Genomic DNA, 21,535 nt, shown 5'->3' with positions numbered 1-21,535 from the left:
TAAGTTTATTGAGTTTTACAGAGATGGCATTGTTAAAACAACTTACAAAAGTTTTCTGCAGTAGAGTTACCAAAATACTATCTTTATTCAGAAGTTGGAAACTGGAAAAAGGCTACTTGAAGTAACTGTTCCAAGTGAGGTTATTTAGAATGTCTTCCAGCCTCCTAGAGTCAAGCAGTATCACTAGTATAGATTGGCCCGCATGTAAAAAGAACATATTAACTGTCTTTGCAATATTAACTGTCTCATTACTACTTGTTTCATAAAAAATATTTATTTAAAATTATAAGAGGTAAAACAAAAATGAAGATCAACACCCTTAGTTATACCTGAGGACTTGTTTAATTTGTTTAAAAATTTTTAATCACAGCTTTCAATATGTTGCCTAGAGACTCAGTAACTACTGATTTTGTGGTTTGGGGGAGAAATGTAACTGGACAGTTTGTTAGCTTTTCAGTTAAAGACAACACTTAATTCATGACATATGTCATCTTTCTCTAGTCACTGTTTATGTATGGGGAAAACTATTCACACAAGTTGGATGTATAATGTAATTTAACCTCTAATATAAAAATGTGTGTCAATTCCCCCCCAAAACAAACATCAATAACACAACTTTCATCACCACTGATGTTCAGTGTTTTAAAACCTTACCTGAACACCCTGTCCTAAATACAAAAAGAAAAAAAAAAACCTTAAAACTAGAATTGACTAGAATTTACTGAAATACTAATTTATATTTTATTTGAATTAAACAAGAATGAGGCCACTTGAGACTCATTGGATCCTGAATAGACCCAGAGTGCAGGCCCAGTGCGGAATCCTTCAGCAGAACTACCTGCAAAGAGGCTAGACGTAAGACTCACCCAGCTGATTCAGGAGCAGAACATATTGCCAGAGTGACACAAAGTGTTCAACTCCAAAGGCTGCAGCAGAAAGAAGTGGAGCACAGCAGCCAGACTCCAGCCAGATCCAAGCAACACCCACCTGGAGGAATCTGAACTTCATAGATCCGGATCTGGTGCTAAGGTAATAATTCTATCTAAGCTCTACACCAAAGGTCAGAAGACAGTGGTATACAAAATGACAAAGAGAAGGAACAAAATGCAGTCTCAAGACCTAAGTCCACCCAGTACAAGTACAGAGGACACTAGCATAGAGAAACTGGAAATCATATACCTGTTATCTCTGAAATAACAGTGTTGGAAGTAAAGAAAAAACTGCACAAAGGTATAGAACAAATCAGATCAGAAATAATTTCTGAACTAAAAAATGTAGTGATAGCTATAATCAAAGAAGTACTAAGTGCTTCTAAAGAATACACTGATTAAAAAAATAGAGAAGAACATAAAAATGATGGAACCCCTGAATAAGCAATTTAGGAAAGAAATAGAGTATATGAAACAGATTCAAAGTGATATACAGGAAATTAAAACCTCAGTCACGAGCTGGCAAAATCATGTGCATGAAAGTGAAAATAGACTTTCAGAGCTTAAAGACACCATTGCAGCTAGTGAAAAAGTAAGAAAAGATCTCTTAGAAACAGCTAGGATGCAGGAAAAATACCTTCAAGATGATGCAAAGATGAACAATGTGAGACTAATAGGCATCAATGAAAAGGAAGGAGTCAATACAAATGATATTAAAAGAATATGGGCAGAAGTAATAGCAGAAAACTTCCCAAAGATGGGAAAACAATCTGACATTCAAGTAACCAAAGCATATAGAAATCCAAATAAAATCAACCCAATTAAAACCACACCAAGACATATAATAATCAAGATCGCAGAAATTCAGCAAAGGAACAGTATAGTAAAAACCTCTAAAAAAAGAAACAGATCACATTTAAAGGAAAACCCATCAGAATAACAGCAGACTTCTCTTCACATACCATGAATGCAAGAAAAGCATGGAGCAAAGTACTTCAAGTCTTGCAAGAAAACAAATTCCAATCCAGACTGATATAATCTGAAAAACTCTCTTTCAAGTATAATGGAGAAGTGATATACTTCCACGACAAAGAACAACTAAAGAATTTCATGAGGACAAAGTCAAGCCTACACAGACTACTAAATGATGAGACTACTTATAGAGTGGGAGCAAATTGATCACAGCACCATGAATGAGAATGGAAAGAACCCACCAAATAGGGCAAACAAACACAGGAGAATAAGAGGTACATAATAGTAGTCTTTCAGTCATTCCTTTGTATTCAGCAGCAGAATATTTTCATCAGCACACCCTACAAATGGAGTGTGCTCTTCCACCCTATGAGTCATGATTCCAATTGAGTCTACAGGGTGGATTTCAAAGAAATAGCTGGAGCTCAGTTCCACAAGTGATGCCTAGCCACCAGTAACTGTCACGGTCATTATGCATGTCTACAACACACTAGAACTTTGTACAATATCCTATACTCAAGCTGTTAGAAGTGCTGGTCATTTATTTGCCAGTCCAGTTTTTATCTTATGTTTTATGCTTAGTACTTCTTTGCTGTCATGAAAACTTTTTCTTAATTCAATTGTTTTGAAACATTTAATTTTTAATTAAATAGTATTTAATTTTCTGAATATTGCTTAATCTTAATTTTTGTCCTAAGATTTATGCTATATCTTTGACTTACAATTTACTCAAAAGACAATAAAAAGCTTTATTTATTTTTTTTCAGTAAGCCCTGGAATAAATTATTGTGTGAAGAGCACTTTACATTATATGAATAGTTTAGAGATACAATATTACTGCATATTCAATTTAAAAAATAAAAAATAAATAAAATACAAAAAAAAAGATTTAAAAAAGAATAAATAATAATGGCCAAGACATTTGAAAGAATGTTCCTAGATTACCTGACTAAGTTAATGTATTAATTATTGAAACTGTGCTAGTAATCGGCTTTGAAATTGTCTGATTGCTATTTATTTCTCAATAAAATTATTTATTTAAAGTTATGAGGTAAAACAAAAATGAAGAACAATAGTAAAATAAAATAAAGTTAAATAATATTTAATTTTGTATGTATGCATTATAAAGACAAAAAAATTAAAGTTTTATTTGACAAACACTGGTAGCAATGTTAACATAGTTGGTGTTTAAAATGTAGCATTTACACCCACAAATACAAGAAATAGCATATTTATTTATTTGTTTACATTTTGTTTACATACCTTTTGGGGTATCAAACTCATGACTTCACACTCTCCAGGCAGACACTCTGCCACTGAGCTATATCCCTGGCAGAGTTTTCGTTTATAAGAGAAAAATGTGTTGATTATATCCTGAGCCATAAAGAAAATGCTGACAAATGAGTAAGATTCTCCTATATAATATGCCTTCAGGCTTCAGCTGAATTAAGCTAGAAATCAAAAGCCCAAAGAGAATTATTTTTCAAAATTAATAAATATACTAGGTATGTTCAAATATATGGCAAATATTTACATTTTTAAGTATTATTACATTAATGTCATATTGCTATAAATCTTCTTTAAAATATTTGCACTTGCTTTACACTTTCTGAAGTAGCTCAGGAAGTCCTCCCACATTACTTTGCTTAGAAGTTGTGAGCACAAAGAAGGTAAATGCTGATGCCCCATGCCATCTAGTGGAAGTGAAAGCTTATGAAACCATTACCTCAGTCAACAGATCTGCCACAGTGTGACTTCTAACTTTTCCTCAAAGGTAAAATAACCATGAAAAGTAAATATTTTGAATCCATTTGGGACATGAAGACAACTGCAAGAGGATATAGAAAGAGAATCAAGAAAGCCTTGTAGAACTGTTTCTCAAAGTGGCAAGACTGATAGCACAAACATCTTTGAAGCAACAAGAAATTTTTTTGAGGGTGATGTATTATAATGTCTTTCACTGTATTAATTTTTAAAACTTTAACATTTGATGCAATTTTAGAACACTCTTGGCATTTTAAATAGCCCATGGACTTAAAATGTAATGATAATCAAATGTACAAATGTGTGCCTTTCTGGAATAAACATGGGTAAAAGGAAACTCATAACATTTAATGACATTAAGAACATAAAGGGTGAATTCTGAAAAATCAGTGTTTGAAATAGCCATCTAAAGAAATTAGAAGTTAGTCAAAGAAAAGTACCTAAACTCTAAACATTTAAAAAATTTCACATAACCATATGTACAACGGGATAAAGAAGACAGAAATGAGTCTTTAAAAAGGCTAATGAATTTATAAAATCCAGGCAAAATCCATCTAGTATTAAGATGGGATAGTGTATTTTATTAAAACCTGACAATTTTTGTAATTATACAGATACTGAAAAGAAAATGAAAAGATATTTTCAACTGCTTTATAGAAGTGGATTCTAAAATTTAAATAAAATAATCAAATTCTTGAAATACAGTATCAAATTCACAGAAAACCATAGAAACATCCAGAGAATGTATGGAAATTTATTACCTTTTAGTAACTGTGAGAAAATGCTTTATGCAAAATACTCGATGTAAAAGGAGGAATGGTGTGTTTTGCTTCACTGTTTCAGAATCATCAGTTCATGGTCACCAGACTCAGTTGCCCTGAACTGTGGCAGCACAGTGCATTGTAACCACAGGAGCTCATGTGGATGAGAACTCTTCACATGGTGGCAGGAAACAATGAAAAAGGGAAGAAGCCACAAAAGGCAATGGTCCCTTTGGGGGAACGCTTCCCATGAGCCACTATGCTCACTGGACGGGTCTCCTAAAGGTTTCACCACTTCTCAGTAAGACTTAAGCTGTGGACCAAATTTGTAATGTATGGAAATTTGGATGGCATAGAAGATCCAAAGCACAATAGCACACATGTGTATGTGTATGAAGTGCAATTACTAGTTCAAGCTTTTACCCACACACAGACACCCATACACATCTTTAGGCTTTGAAAGCTTACATGTATTCAACAAGAAATGATAGCAGACTCTCTAAGAAATAGAAAATGAAATTATTTCCATCTTATTTCATAAGGATAGTGAAACTTAAATAACATAATTTGAAAAACATTGCATATATTTGTATAATATAAAGATACACTTTTACCTAAAAATCAATGCACCCTATAAAGACTAAAATGAAAATATTGTATAATTGTATATTGCATATAATACTGTATATAATACTGTATATTTATAAAATAGTTTGATAAAACATAACACTTATTCATAAATTTTTTACTAAAGGAGATATAAAAGATAACTTTAAATCTAATAAAAGGTAAGTACATTTGGAAACACTAAAGCATAAAAGTAAGGTGATGGGGCCAGTGAGATATCTCAGAGGACTAAAAGGCTTGCTTAGGTAAGCTTAGGCAAGCACAGGGACCAAGGTCCAATCCCTGGAACCACATGCCATGCCAGCCCTGCCCCCATGGTGGAATGAGCTGACCAGAGTCCAGGTGAAATAACCCAGGCCTATAATCCCAGTTCTGGGGAGGTTGAAAGCATGAGGATCAACGTGAGTCCAAGCTGCATAGTGAGACCCTGAAACAACTAAACACATTAAAGTAAATATACAAACAAACAAAAATTTGGGTCTTGTAACCTACAGACCACTGCAAATAAGGGAACATAAATTATTATAAACTATAAGATGTAATATTGTAAAGTTCTTAAGACAAAGTAAATATTTCCATTGTCTTGAATGTCTCCTTTTCCCAAGACTTATTTGCTCCACATCTTCCAGGATTGAGAGCTGTTTGGTACCTTTGTGGTAGAATCATCACTTTCCATTCAAAATATTAAAGAATTCATTTTCCTTTCAGATGAATTCTTATATTTCAGGTTGGGAGCCTTTCCTTTTCTCTACCCAGAATTGATTTGTACTACAAATAAGCAATTTCTCTCCACCTCTGAAGAGGTCAGAGGGTCAGGCAGTGGTCAAAGTCTCATATAAACTTCTAGATTAATACTTTCTCTATTTTCTTCTGCAAAACAGATCTTTGCATACACAGGTTGGCATCTGCTTTTGCTACATCTCCTGAGCAGGCAGAAGTGGAGCAAAGAAAATTGGTGCTTTTGTCACTATAAATAATTTGTATCTCTAATCCAGAAATTCAATGTTTGTTTTCCTGGTGAAATAAGTAACTGTCTCTGTGAAAGATGGAATTCTATTTCTAAATGACATAATTATTAAAAATACATAAGGCTATTGTAAGATTCATTTAAATGTACGATAAAAGTCATTAATTCAAAGCCTTCTGTTTTTTAAGAGAATGCAGAATGTACAGTTCTCTAAATTGTTTTATATTTCAAGTGGCACTATTAAGTTTACTGTGAAAAAAAGCCTTAAAATCCTTTTTAAATTTTGATATCACAGAAACTCTGAAAGTTTCATTTAAAACTACTTTAAATGAAAAATATAATAATATAGTTTAACTTAGTTTTTCAGAGAATGCAAAAAAAGAGAGTTGCAGTACCTCAATACCGTATGCAATATCAAGAAGTTTATTTTTTCTAAAATTTTAGAGCAGAGCTTTATTTTGAATGTGACTTTAAGGTGCATAGAAATATTTGTGACTGAATAATAACAATAACTTCTTTAAACCTCACAAAATGATTGGAACATTAATTGCCATTTATTCTATTTTAGCACTCGTTACTGAAAAGCAAAGTAAATTTTTACGTACCTATACATTTTAAAAATACTTATGGGGGCCGGAGAGATGGCTCAGTAGAATAAGCACTTCTCTGGCAAGTGCAAGGGCCTGAGTTCAATCCCCAGTTCCACACACACACAAAAAAAAAAAAACCAACCAACCAACCAAAAAAAAAAAAACAAACAAAAAAAAAACTTATGTATGCAGATATAAGGGTAAGGATGAACTAAATCCTCCTCCTTCATAAAAATGACTTTCAAGCTTCTTCCTTTAAAAAAGTACTATCTATCTTTCTGTCTATATTTTACATTTTTTGTTTATTTTTAGAAACTATTCCAATATAATGCACTTTAATATGTTATACTCTGACATGAAGTTCTTGCACAATAAGGTTCAATAATTGAAAAACAAACTTTTTTTTATGTATTTAGTACACATTCTACACGGTTTCAATACACAGATCAGGCTCATAGTATACCTCCTGTTTTCAGCCTCCCAAGTGCTGGGATTACAGGCGTGCACCACCAAGCCGAGTCTCAATCACTGTCTCAGCGCCAGCACTGCATGCTGTGAGCAATTAATTTAGTTAGCATTTATCCATGTTATTAAATACACCAAATTATTTCTAAAATTAAAAGAAAGAAAATAATCACCACATACTATATATATTCAATATTTATATAACATAAATTATACACAGCTTATGTATACATGCATTACTCAAACTATTATATCTGTTAGGTTTTATGATGAAATGTATTAAAATGCCTAAACGTCTGAAGAACCTATTTTTAAAATAAATTCCCTTTAGGGATTGATATCCTAAGTAGTATCAATCAACTTGAAAGAGCCCAAATGAGTCACTAGCCCGACCCCCAACCCTGTTCCGTATTCGTACCCACTTGCTACCTGTCTTGCTTTCCCATCTGTTATTGGATTTAATCCATTTTAGCTGGGCAATGGTGCCTGTAATCTTATTAGTTGACCATAGTTTTGTCTCACCTCATGCCCAACTAGGCAGTTCCCATGTCTTCACCACCTTAGACCTGCCTCACCACATGGTTTTCCTCTATAAAAGTCTCTGCAAAAGACAACTTCCCCGGGGGTAACTAAGCACTCAGGCCCTCCCCCCTCCTGCCCCTCTCTCGGACAGGAGCTTTCTTTCTCTCAATAAATATATTCTTCTTATAATAAAATAAAATAAATTCCTTAGTGTCTATGCATTTTCTAGATGGTACCCTAAAAACTGCCAGTTAAACTATATTTCCAGAAAGAACATTATCTTGCCTAAATTAATAATATAGTAATTGAACTCTGAGAATAAGGAAAAATGCTAAATTTGTAAGCAGTTGATGCATGTACCAATCTATAATGCATATAATTTACATTTTATTTTAATAAACAAATTTACTGTAAGTAAAAACACAGAATATTTAGAATTCTTGGGTAAAACCTGCAAGATCAGTGCTGAATGTGGCTGAGCTAAAAATAGGGATCTATGCCATCTCACAAATTGAAAGAAGGGACAAGTAAGTAGGCCTGGCCTGGGAGGGCAGAAGGCACAGGAATTGGAGTGACTAGAGTTTTGAGACAGCTTTATGTACTACTGCTACAAGGTAACACAACTTCAATCGCTTTTCATGCCTTTGTATCTTAGCTCAAATCTCAGAATTCCAACAGAACAAATCTTCTGCAATAGATATATGGATTTCCAGTATTAAAAGCTTCAAAAAAACTTTTTAGAATGGGAAAAAAAGAGAGGATGAAAGAGAAAATTAAAAATACAAAGGTTAAATTACAGTTCAAATGACATCAAGAGGCTTCAAATGGTAACAGACACAAAATAAAATAAATCAGGATATTTTTAGCTGAGTCTAAAGTAAGGAAATGTTTCTAAATCCCATTTGATGGACAAAGAACTGTTGGTATGAGGTAAGCATGCAGCACTCACTATAAGCTCTAAATTTAATATGACTTCAAAAATGTTCAAAATTCAAGCTGCATACCAAACTGTATTTAAGATGGCAAGTTGTTTAGATTTCTAGAAATAATCTCTGCCTTGACTAAATCATATGTGGAATGACATGCTGAATTCTTTACATAATATTTCAAGAGAAGATCTCATGTAAGAAATTACAGACATATAGAATAACAGATAGAAATTATTAAAATCAAATAGGTAACTGAAAGTACAAGGAAGAATTGTTATGTTTATGACCTTGGAAAGCACTGTCATCTTTACAGATCTACATGTATGTGTTGTTGAAGGACTGCACAAATTTATTCTGTGTTTACCAAGAGACAGAAATGCAATAAAATTCCAGAAACACACCCTGAAGCGTGTCTCATTTATTTAAAATCTGGGCTGCTTCCTAAAGAAATGAATATTCTGCTCTGCGACCTAATCAAGCATAAATTCTATTGTTTGTTATAGAAATATGTTTGTGGTTTTTAGACTATTTTTAAGCAAAATAGAAATTCCCAAAGATATTTTAACTCTAAGATGTTTCTGAATTAAGAGGTGATATACCAAGCAGGAGTAATAATATGGAAGACAAAATTTCAGTATGCTTTCCCATAAAAGTATAACAGAAGCAAATGCTATTCACTCTACTCTTCTACCATCTATGTAATTTAGGATTTCTGAGTAAATATTTTATATAAGACAGTACTAACCTATCAAAGAAACATAAAATTCAAGAGTTATTTTGTCCTCTTGAATTATTAAGTTGTTATTATTAAGTGGCAGAAAGAATGGAGAGGATTATAGGAAAAATTTGAAAACACTCACTTGCCTGCAAATCACAAAAATGTGAAACAGAGAAATATAAATGAATTGGTATTTTGCTTTGTTTAAGTGAATTCAAAATGCTTGTGTCTTCTGTTTCTTAGTTGTAGCACTGTGTCCAGAAGCTGAGACACAGTCATTCCTAATCCAATGAGGGTATAACAAGGTCTTCATTTAAAAATAATTGAATATATTTATGATATGCAAGCATGATTTTCATATAAGTATACACAACAAGATATCTCAATCAAATTTTCATATCCATCATTCTAACAACGTTTCTGTTATAAGAACATATATAATATCTATCTTAGCTTTTATAGGTAAATGGATGCAACTAGACACCGGCATCAGTCAGGGTTTTACTAGAGAAACAGATATAACACAAGATGTACAAATGTACAAGAAATTACAAGACTGGCTTACAACAGTTAACCATGTGTTGGATGAAGAAGTGTGTACAGGGCTTCTGCACATTGGAAACTGAAGGATTCATTCCAAGATCTGAATCCTCTGCAGTGTTCTATGTAAAGCCTTGTCAGGAGACCGATGGGTCTGCCATGAAAAGTTAATGAGTTTAAATTGCCAGTTCTGCTGATAACCCACTACTGTTACAGACTATTGGACTATGTTGGGTTATTTTGCTGAATTCAAGTACCTACAATATTTAAACTGGCATCAAGTATGAAAAGGTCTTTTTTATTTTAGGTAAGGGTCTACAGAGTGTTCAGGTTCTCACTACTAGATCAGACTCATAGTGATCTGCCTGCTTACAGCCTGCTAAGAGCTGGGATTACAGGTGCATGTCACCATGCCCAGTCTCAATTGCCATCTCAGCATGCCCCATGGTCATGGCCGGAATGGCAGGCCCTGGGATCGAACACCCGGGCCCTGTACCTGCTTGCAGACTCTTTAATCTGCTGAGCCAGCCAAAAAGGTCTTGTAAAGACTTCTCCAAATACAGTTTCTCTAACAGCAATGGAACACCCATCTCTGACAAAACAAAACAAAAAAGGGGAATATAAATGAAGGACCATTTTGTAGTGAAAAAAAGTATATATGTATATGCATATACAAAACATGATAGATATACAGCTTACTTTATCTTAGTTCAATGAGAAGAAAAAATTTTACTAATATTGTTTAGACATCATGTCTGCATCTTGTATTCTGAATAATTACTATGAAGACAACAATATGTAATGCATTAATTATTGTAACTGTCGTACTATCCTGGTTTGAAACTGTCTCATTGCTATTTTTTCTCATTAAAATTTAACAAAAAATGAAAAAAAGTTAATGAGTCTACGCCAGAAGACTGAAGGATCCAAGGCAGAAGTTGAACAGTCTGCAGTAGAAGCCAGGAGATGACATTCAAGCTGAAGGCAAAGACTGGAGCTCCTCTAAGAGTATGGAACCTCTGTATTTCCTAATTTCCCTTTTATATCCTTCAAGTGATGAAGATGGCTCTTCTACCCCCCTAGAGTGTGGTATTGCTGAGACTATTTAGTTAAATTTCTTAACTTCTCAAGTTGACATAATCCATCAATCACTACAATTCATTCTTGTCAACTTGGCAACTAGACATGTTTCTTTAAACCAGTTAGCAGATAAAAAAACATGCATATAATTGTGCTTAACATTTTATAACTATCTTGCATACAAACACAAATGCACCAATTGCATAACCAAAATAGAAAGTAAGGCTATTTTGCTTTCTTTGCTTGATGCTTATACTTAATCATTTTGTAGCTTCAATATTAACACAGGTTTAATAATCCTTGAGAACCGGTATTAAGTCTGTCAATACTATATTATGTTAGAATCTTATAGGATTGCAATAGTACAATTATAATTCTCTTTTCTGTACCTGATCATGGGGTTGTAGCTGGTATTTAGAACTACCTTCTTCCACTACACATTCTCTATTCCCTTGGCCTTCAACAAACACCTCAGCAAGTTTTGGTTCTTTCCCTTGTAGAGTGACTCATATCTTCATTCCTGAAGTCTCTTGACCATTTGTCATTATGCTTATATCAGGTTGTTGTAGTTTCCCACTGACTTTATTTTATTTATTTATTTATTTTTTTGTTGCTCGAATGCCTTCAGGGCACTTTTGGCCAGCGGGAGAGGTGTGAGGTTCGAATTCCAACAACCTGAGGCTGACAGCTTTGTGGAAGCAGCCACTTAAAGGCCTGAGCTAGGGCCAGGCCCCCTTCCCACTGACTTTAATAACAGAACATGATAGTACTAAAAGACACCCTAAGAGATCTCTTGCACTCAATATGCATTCTTCCTTTCCTTTACTGTGGAATAATCAATTTCCCCTTTATAATCAGGGTCAATCACCTCTGACAACACTGTGACTCCCTTGTTAGCTTGTTTCCTCAGAAGCATGAGTTCAAAGTGATCAGAGAGAAATCTTAGCTTCCGGTTTGAGAGTATCATTGTTATGTTTCCTTGTACAAGCTTTCTCCTCTTTGGAACTAAGACCTCTAATCCAGCAAAACATAAGGCCATAGGGATAGGAAGCAAAAATTTTGCTAGTGGGCCACTAGCGGCAATGGTGAATGGTACCATTCCTACTGCCACCCCTTGATAGGTGGACTCACAAATCCTGGCTACAAGAGAGACAGTACCATGTAGAGGATGCTGATTCAAAGCACATACATACAAACTTCTGAAGTACCTTACCCAGGCCCTGAAAACTATTGCCACAGAAGTGGTGCTATGCTTCCATTTTGGCCAAAGAGGAAGACCGATGCAACACCTTAGAAGGAATATCTCTACACGCTCCACACCACTGAACTCCTAGAAACTTCACTGAGGTAGAAGGAGGTTGAATTTTTGTGTGATTTATTTCTCATCCTCTGCATCTTAAAAACACTGTACTGGCAGGTGAATTAGTTCAGTGATCTAAGTGTCTGCTTGACAAGCACACAAGAATTGGGGTTAAATACCAAGTCCCATATGCCATACCAGCCCCACCCTGGGCATGCCATGCTAGCCACTGAAACTGAATGAACTGGCACATATCTGTAATCCCAGCACTGGGGAGGCTGAAACGGGAGGACTGCTACAGATTTAAGCTGCATAGCAAGACCCTGTACCAAATATATGAATAAATGTAAAAGATTAAAAAGAAAGTATACTGTACTAAAAAGTCCAGAGTGGTTTCTACCTCCTGATCACTAGATCAAATTAACATAACAACATCAATGTAATGGACAGTGTGATATCTTGTGGAAGAGAAAGGTGATCGAGATCCCTGAACTAAGTTGTGACACAGGACTGAAAAGTTAATATGCCCCTGTGGTAAAACAATGAAGGTATATCGCTGGTCTTGCCAGCTGAAGGCAAACTGTTTCTGTTGGTCCTTATGGATAGGTAGGGAGAAGGAGATATTTTCCAAATCAATAACTGCATACCAACTACCAGCATGTGTGTTAATCAAGGGTATCATCTGGTACTACAGCTGCAATTGGAGTCACCACTTGATTCAGTTTACAGTAATCTACTGTCATTCTTCAAAACCCATCTGTCTTCTACACAGATCAAATGGGAAAATTAAATGGAAATTTGATAGAGACCACCACCCCTGCATCTTTCCTACCTATCATTCAAGGTGTTCGGAGTCTGTCAACTGGCTCAAATCTAGGAACTGCTTGAGAGGATATGGTTTCTATTACCATGATTTGAACTAGGTCTCTTTTTTTGGTCCTTAATTTTTTGAATTATATAAATCTATTAAACATTTTGTAGGTTTCCTATGTATTTCACTTTTGGGAACATCATGGCTAATCAGCCAACACCACAGGTCTACACATGTCAGATTATTCTGCTCATGATTCTGCTTCTGCTGTTCATTATGATAAGGACAAAGATCCTGCCTTGAGTGATTAAGTGCTGCCACTTGACCTCTGCCACTGCAGGATCCAATCAAGCCCATTGCCCTCATTTCTCTTATAAAAATATATAAAATATATAGCTTAGATTTTATAGGCAATGGATATAATTAGAGACAGTACTCAGAGGTGAAATAAATCAGAACTGCATATGTAAATATTATATTATCTCCCTAGCATAAGAATCCGAAAGAGTAAACAAAATCTGAAAGATACATTGATATTGTGAAAGGGAAAGAAACCGTTGCCCATTTTTACAGATTTGATTTTGTTCTTTCTATAGAGTTTCTAGGGTCCTTTATATATCATAGATATTGCAACATATATGATGAAAAGTATGCAAATATTTTCTCCCATTCCATAGATTGTCTCTTCAATTTGTTGATTATTTTTTCCTTCACTATAAATGTGTTTTTAAATTTGATGCAATCTCATGTGTCTTTTGTTTGTTTCTTGGCTGTGATTTTACACTCATTTAAAAATCCATTGTGTAGATCTATATCAAAAAGTATTTTCCTGTAGAAGTTTTATATATATATATATTATGTATATTTTCACTTGAATTTTGTATATATTAAGAGATAAAGGGCTAATTCAGTCTGCATGTGCTCAAAAATTTTTTCTCAGAACTATATTAAAGAGACTGTTCTTTCTCTATTGCATATTATTGAAAACTTTGTCAAAGATCTGTTTATCATAAATATATGGATTTATTTCTAGGATCTCCATTCTGTTCCATTAGCCCACATTGTTTTTGGTTTTATGCCATTACATATCTTTGTATTGTATTTGTAGTTAAGTCACTTTAAATATATTATCTCACTATTTCTGCATCCTGAAAGTTTCTTTTATGTTATTCCGTGTGTGCAGTATATAATGTCTACATCCCCTGTATGGATTTCACCTATGTACATAATACATCTTCATTCTTTTCTCATTCGCTTTCTCTTTCCTATCTCTTCTCCTTTTATATCTTGATCTCTTTACCATTTGAGAAATATTTATACCTCTACTTCTTATTGTCTATATTTTATTTTGCTCTTCATTTATAATTTAGGTTCCTCATATAAAAGAAACTATGTGATATTTAAGCTTACATGTTTGTTATATTTCATTTTATATTATAGTCTCAAGGTGCATCCATTTTTATACAAATGATTTCAATTTATGTTTCATTATGGTGCAGTAGTACCCAAATGTATGTAAATGCCCAATTGTATGAATTTTCTTTATCAATTAATAATTAAAATTACTCCTCATAATTTATATACTAACCATTAAAACATCATAAAATAAAATTTAAAAATTTAGGGCTAGTCAAATAGCTCAGTAGATTAAAATGCCTGATTTGGAGGATGCAGTGGCTGGGGTTGGATCCCTGGCATGACATGCCAGCCCTGCCCCAAGGGCCAGTGGAGACAATGACAGAGACTGGGCATGGTGATGCATGACCGCAATCCCAGCTCTTGGGAGGCTGAAAACAGGCAGAACACTATGACTCGGATCTACATAGTGAGGCCTGGTAGACTCTGTACTAATTGCAAAAAAGAAAGAAAAAATTAAAAATTTATACCAATACATAGTCTCAAAAACAAGAAGCATTTAAATACAGGTGAGAAAACATGTATACAAATATTCACAAAAAAATTTTACTTGTAACATTCAAAAACAAGAGTCTAGCTAAATGGTCATCAATAGGAAAATAATGCTTTTGAAAACTAATTATCAATATAAACTAATAAGCCAACAGTAAAAATGTGTAAATGGCAATGGAGCTCAAAAACACTAATCCAGGATTTAAAATAAGACTGAAAGGAGATGGCACTAATAGTTTATACATGGTTACCTGGTACCTGGTACATTGAACGTTTCTCAACCATTTTTTTACCAAAGTGCAAAGATTACACCTGATTTTCTACCTCACATAATGACTAGGCACAAATTTTATAATTTTTCAGCATACAGGTATATAAGAAATGAATTGCATTGTTTACCTATACAAGTTATATGTGAATTAAAATTAAATAGTTATTTAGAATTTTAAATTTTTAAGAAAAGCTGGATTTGGTGGTGCAGTCCTCTAATCCCAGCACTCAGGAGGGTAAGGCAGGAGGATAGCTCTGGATTTGAGGACAGCCTGGGCTACATAGTAAGTTCAAGGCAGTCTGTACTAATAGCCAGTCTCTGTCCCAAAGACAAACAGCCAACAATAAATAAATAATCATAAAAGAAAAGAAATATAAATTTTATTCATCCAAAATGTTCTAAGGCTAAAAATGCAATACTTAGGAATTAATCTAACTAAAGAAGTAAAAGATCTATTCAATGAAACTTACAGTACTCTGAAAAGAGGGAGTAAGTGGATTTCAGAAAATGGAAAGATACTCCATGCTCCTGGATAGGATTAACCAACATTGTGAAGATGGCCATATTCTCAAAAACTTATATACAGATTTAATGCAATTCTTATCAAACTACCACCAACATAACTCACAGATCTAGAAAATCATTACTAAAATTTCTTTGTAAGCATAAAAGACCTAGAATAGCAAAGGCAATCATGGGCAACAAAGGCAAGGCAGGAGGCATTACAATTCTTAATTTGAAACATACTACAAGGCTATTATGATAAAATCAGCATCATATTGACAAAAAGATAAACCTGAGGATCAATGGAATAAATTAGAAGATGCCGAAGCAACTACAAACACACTCAGACATCTTATCTTTGACAAAGGGACCAAATATTTTCACTGGGGAAAGATAATAAACGGTGCTGGAACAACTGCCTGTCTACATGCCAAAGACTAAAACTAGAATCACCATGCACTAAAGTCAAAATGGATCAAAGATCTAAACATTAAAACAGAAACTACTTATACTTCGTTTTTATACTTTTCTGCTGTAAAGCCATGCTGTTATGTTGAGCTGTAGGGGACTCAGGTCAACAATTTCTGACATTGCTAGTGAAGTGGAAGACCCAATACTATTATGGACTACTGGACTCTTTTGGAATATTTTGCTGTGTTAACACACCTATAATATTCAAATAACAGGACTAAATAAAAAAGAGGATACAGATGAATATCCATTTTGTATCTGTGTATTCAAAATGGTTAGGATATATAAGAGAATATATATATATATTCTCTTAATGAATAGAGGGATTTGTTGTAATAGTGTTTGTAAATAGAATGTCATGTCTGTATCTTGTACAGCAAACAACCACTAGGAAGAATGTATGCAATGTGTTAATCATTGAAGCTATCCTACCAATTTGGTTTGGAACTGTCTCATTGCTATTTGTTTCTCAATAAAATTATGGAAAAAAACAGAAACTGAGTCTACTGGAAGAGAAAGTAGGTGAAAATCTTGAAGATATAAGGATAGCCAAACATTCTATGAACAAAAATCAAACTACATGGGAAATACTTGAAAGAATAAATAACTGGGACCTCTTCTTATTCAGAAGTTTCTGCGCATCAAAATAAATCACCAACAGAGTGAAAAGATAACCCACAAATTTGGAAAAAATGTTAGCCAATAATCACTCAGACAAAAGTCTTGTATCTAGAATATATAAAGAACTAACAAACATTAGTGCCCCAAAATTTAAGGACCCAATCCACAAATAGGCATCTGAGATGAATACAAATTTCTCAAAGGAAGAAATACAAGAAACAAATAAAAACATGAAAATATGTTCCACATCACTGGATATTTGAGAAATGCAAATTAAAACAACATTGAGATACTATCTCACCCCACAAAAAAGTCTATCATAAAGAAATCAACCAACAACAAATGGTGGAGAGGCTACAGGGAAAAAGAAACCTTTCTCCACTGGTGGTGGGAATGTAGACTAGTGCAAGCACTATGGAGATCAGAAAAAAAAACATAGGAGACTCCTTAAAAAACTATGACTGGAAATCCTACTCAACCCAGCTATCCCTCTTTTGAGAATTTTCCCTAAAGAACTGAAAACATCATATCATAGGGATATATGTGCACCCATGTTTATAGCAGGACAATTTGTGATAGCCAAATCTTGGAAAGAATCAAAATGTCCATCACCAGAGGAATGGATGAAAAAGATGTGGCATTTTTATAAAATGGAGTATTTACTCAGCAATAAAGAAAAACAAACTCAAAGTCTTTGTAGGTAAGTGGATGCAACTTGAGGCTATACTCATAAATGAAATAAATTAGACTCACATGTGTAAACATCCTTTTGTCTCCCTAGTGTAAGAACTCAAAAGAAGAAATGAAACCTGAAAGGTATAACAGACACAGCTAAATGGAAAGAAACAGAACTTAAGGATTTAATAATGAAGAGAAAGAAAGGAGAAAAGTTAGGAGATAAGGTAGGGACAAAACCATACATGTATATTTACAAGATGAGTAAGGCAATAGTGCTCAGAATTTCAACCAAGTTTTTAAAAATAGCTGATGATGAGCAGAATATTCACCGTGACTAACTCTATATGTTAATATCTGTGAGCTAAGCAAATACATGGAGGACAGAAATGTGTAATACCAAAACCATGCTTGAAATACCTGTCATCTTGGTCTTCTAAATGTGCACCACATCTAATATCATATCAATTATTACTTAACTCTCTTTAAAGTATTTTTAAAAGGTGATAAAAGAAAATGAGAGAGAAAAAAACTGTTCCAGAAAAAGTGTCCAGAGTTGAATGTGCGATCTCTTCCCATGAAACCACTAAAATCCAAGTCTGATTTATAGTTTTGTTTTTTGTTTGTTCTTGTTTGTTTGCTTTGAGGTTTTGTGTGTGTGTGTGTGTGTGTGCAGCAAAATATTTTTTTCCCAGAAATGTGACAAATTATTCAAATCACTTTGAAAAGAATATCAGATGTTAAATAAATAAATCATAGATATAACTGGGAAAAAAATGGCCAAAGGTCTGGCAAGATAGCTCAGCCAAATAAGTGCCTGCTTAGGCAAGCATAGGGACCAGGTTCAATCCCGCTACTATATGCAGCATGGGTCCTGCCCTCAGGTATGATGAGCCAGCCACTGAGACTAGGTATGGAGGTGCACACTTGTAATCCCAGCACTGAGGAGGCTTAAAATAGGAGAATCACTGTGAGTCTGAACTGTGTACTGAGACCCTATAGCAAATACATTAAAAATAAATAAAAAGGCAAAATGGCTTAATGCAAGAGTACAAGCATTTCCTCAAAACTACATTTACCCACTTATTATCAAGGTAGTAATTATTTCTACTTTGAATATTTTTCTGATTGTACAACAAACTTTATACAGTTTGCACAAACTCAGTCAAAACTAAAAGAATATTGCAACAGTTTTTAAAAAAATGTTCTTAAGAAATTTCTTTGTCAAAAAATAGATAAATGTCAGACGTCTATGGATGGCTTATTATATAACAAAATCATGCCCAAAAGTATAAAATCCTTAGATTCAAAGAGTTCACCTTAGATGCTTATTTGTATGAGATGTTTTACTGTCTTTATGACCACAAACATTTTTTTGGGTTTTTTGCTATTGTTTGTTTGTTTTGTTTTGTTTTTGGTAGAACCGGGGATTGAACTCAGACCCTTGTGCTTGCCAGGAAAGCACTTTTTCTAATAAGCTATCTCCTTGACCCCCAATATTATGAAATAAAAGCTTCTTTGTTTATTTTAGTCACATGACAAACAGGCTAGAGAAAATGCAACAGATTCAAGTGGAGTGGAAGATTTAATTTTATGTAACTGCTCTGCATTTATTATATTATTTACTAGTTCTAGGATTGTTATTTTGCTAATAAACACATATGTAAGTGTGTGTATATTTGTATATACATATTTGATAATGTAGTAACCACTTTTTATCCAAAGGACTTTTCCGTTTGATCAGCAAAATTAGTCATATTTTTGGATTTAACTAAATCTAATATGGTTGGGGAGATGTCTCAATAATTCTGTGAAGACAGAGTTAAATGTTTACATAGAATATTGAACAAACTATATTTCTGCTTATTAAGTCTTTTGTCAAAGTCTAGTCTTATTTTCAGATTTAATAATTTATGCAATTTTCCTGTTCTGTTTTAGTCAGCTTTCTGTCATTGTGAGAAAAAAAAACTTAAAAGAGGAAAAGTTTGTTGTAGTTTATAGTTTCAGAGATTTAATTCCATGATTTTGTCCTATTGAATCTCTAGATTATTAAGTGCTGCTACTCATATTCAAGGTAGTTCTTTCCCATCAGATTACGTCTTGGATGGTCATTGTCTCTAAGAACACTCTCAGAGAACAGCCATACATGTGCTTTGCTAACTTCCTAAGCATGTCTCAGTTCAATCTATTTGAAAATCAAAATTATCCATCACATGCAGCTTCCTCATTTCATTTTGAAGCTACAGATTCTTCTCCTTCTCAAAAATTGATAACTCCATCAATAGAACAAATTTTCCAGACTACATAAAGAGTCACAATTGTTCTGCTTTTTGAATTGTGATTCAATATTTTGCCTAAATTTTTGGCTCTTCACAGTGTTTTACTGACTCTTTAATCAGCATTATTTTAACATGCAATTCCTGTATAAACCCAGACTTTTCCTTAGAATTGATTTGCCACTAAGCTAGCACTACATTTTAAGTTATGCTTTGTCACATTTCTGAATAGTGACACTGTTGTCACAGTCCTTGCAGTCCATGGTTTCTGAATGATCGTCATTCTTCCACTCTGAGAGAGCCTATCTCTAATAGCATAATATATTCAAATTAAAAACTTCAGGCCATGGAGATAGCTCAGTGGTCTAAGTGCCTGCCTAGGCAAGAGCGAGGACCCGGGTTTGATCCCCAGTAATTTATGCCATGCTGGTACCCCACACCAACTACCAAGACTGGGTATGGTGGTACATGCCTGTAATCCCAGATCTGAGGAGGCCAAAACAGGAGTATCACTATGAGTCTCAACTGTGTAGTGAGACCTTATACCAGATACATAAAATTAAAAATTTCTATTCTCAAGGTGTCTGCATCTATTTGAACTCATGCTTAAAATAACTATTCTAATTGAATGAATTTTTTATATACCCAGTGGATATTTCACACTTGAAATTGATTAAGCAAAATTCCACTCCTGATTTCATCTTTTTCAGTTAATTTGTACTCCCTTCCAGTCTTTCTCATCTTACTGATGAGCCTGTTGCTAAACTCAAACCTTAGAAATCACCTTTTATTATTTCTTCACATTATGTGTAATATTTCCAACAGGTCTTGTCTATTAAAATTCCAAATATAGTCTACATTCATCCACCTATTTCTATCTTTAATTCTTTCAATATATTAGTCAAAACCATCTCCACAACTAGTCTCACATGCTTCTTCTCCAGGTCTTCTTCAACTTATTCTCTACATCATATGCAGGATGTGTCCATTCTTTTAGAAGGAAACTATGCTAGTTCCATAAAATGGAATCTCCAAGTGAAATCTAAACTCTTAAGCTTGGACTATAGAACTTTGAGTTACCTTCTATATATGATTTTATATTCTTTCCTTAACATAATCCAATCCCATCACAATCTTCTTTCTTTTTCCTTAAACATAAGTTCTTAACTCTCAAATTAGGACTGTTTTGATTTTCCATCTGGAGTTCTAATCTTCACCCAACTATATTTCTATGTATTATTCTCACATGACTTATTAGTATCTGAAATTTCATGTTTCCTTTTTACCAATTTTTTGCCATAAATCAAATATATATTCCAAGAAGCCAAAGACTAAAATAATTTTTCACTGTTTCTTTCTCACTGATTTGAATAGTCTTGGGTAATGATAGATGAAAAATGACAGCATTGATGAAGCATTAAAATAATATCCCAATACATTCATAAATATCCATCAAGTAAGAAATATATGATACTTCAAACTTATACATTATATCTTAATTGTAGTGATGTATCACTCTGTAACAGTGATTCTCAAAATATGGATTTATCTTAATATCATCTAAGAGCTTCAGTGAAATATAGATGTCAGGTCTGTTTCCCTAAAATTCTATTTTAATTGGTTTCAACAATTTATTGGTACTCATTAAACAATATGGATAACTTCTGATATAAGCATGTACATAAAATAATAGTATGTGTAACATTACTTAACAAATTAGTATACTGAAGTTGTTATTGGATTATGTAGTTTCAGTAGCATTAGTAAAGAATTAATAGACTTATCTTAGAAGAAAAATTCCATAACAATTTATGTAAATGAGAATTTTTCACAT

The sequence above is a fragment of the Octodon degus genome, unplaced genomic scaffold, assembly GCF_000260255.1.
Source record: "Octodon degus isolate 3935 unplaced genomic scaffold, OctDeg1.0 scaffold00390, whole genome shotgun sequence".
Taxonomy (NCBI): Eukaryota; Metazoa; Chordata; class Mammalia; order Rodentia; family Octodontidae; genus Octodon; species Octodon degus.
The sequence above is the reverse complement of the archived record's forward strand: the minus strand, read 5'-3'. Positions refer to the sequence as shown.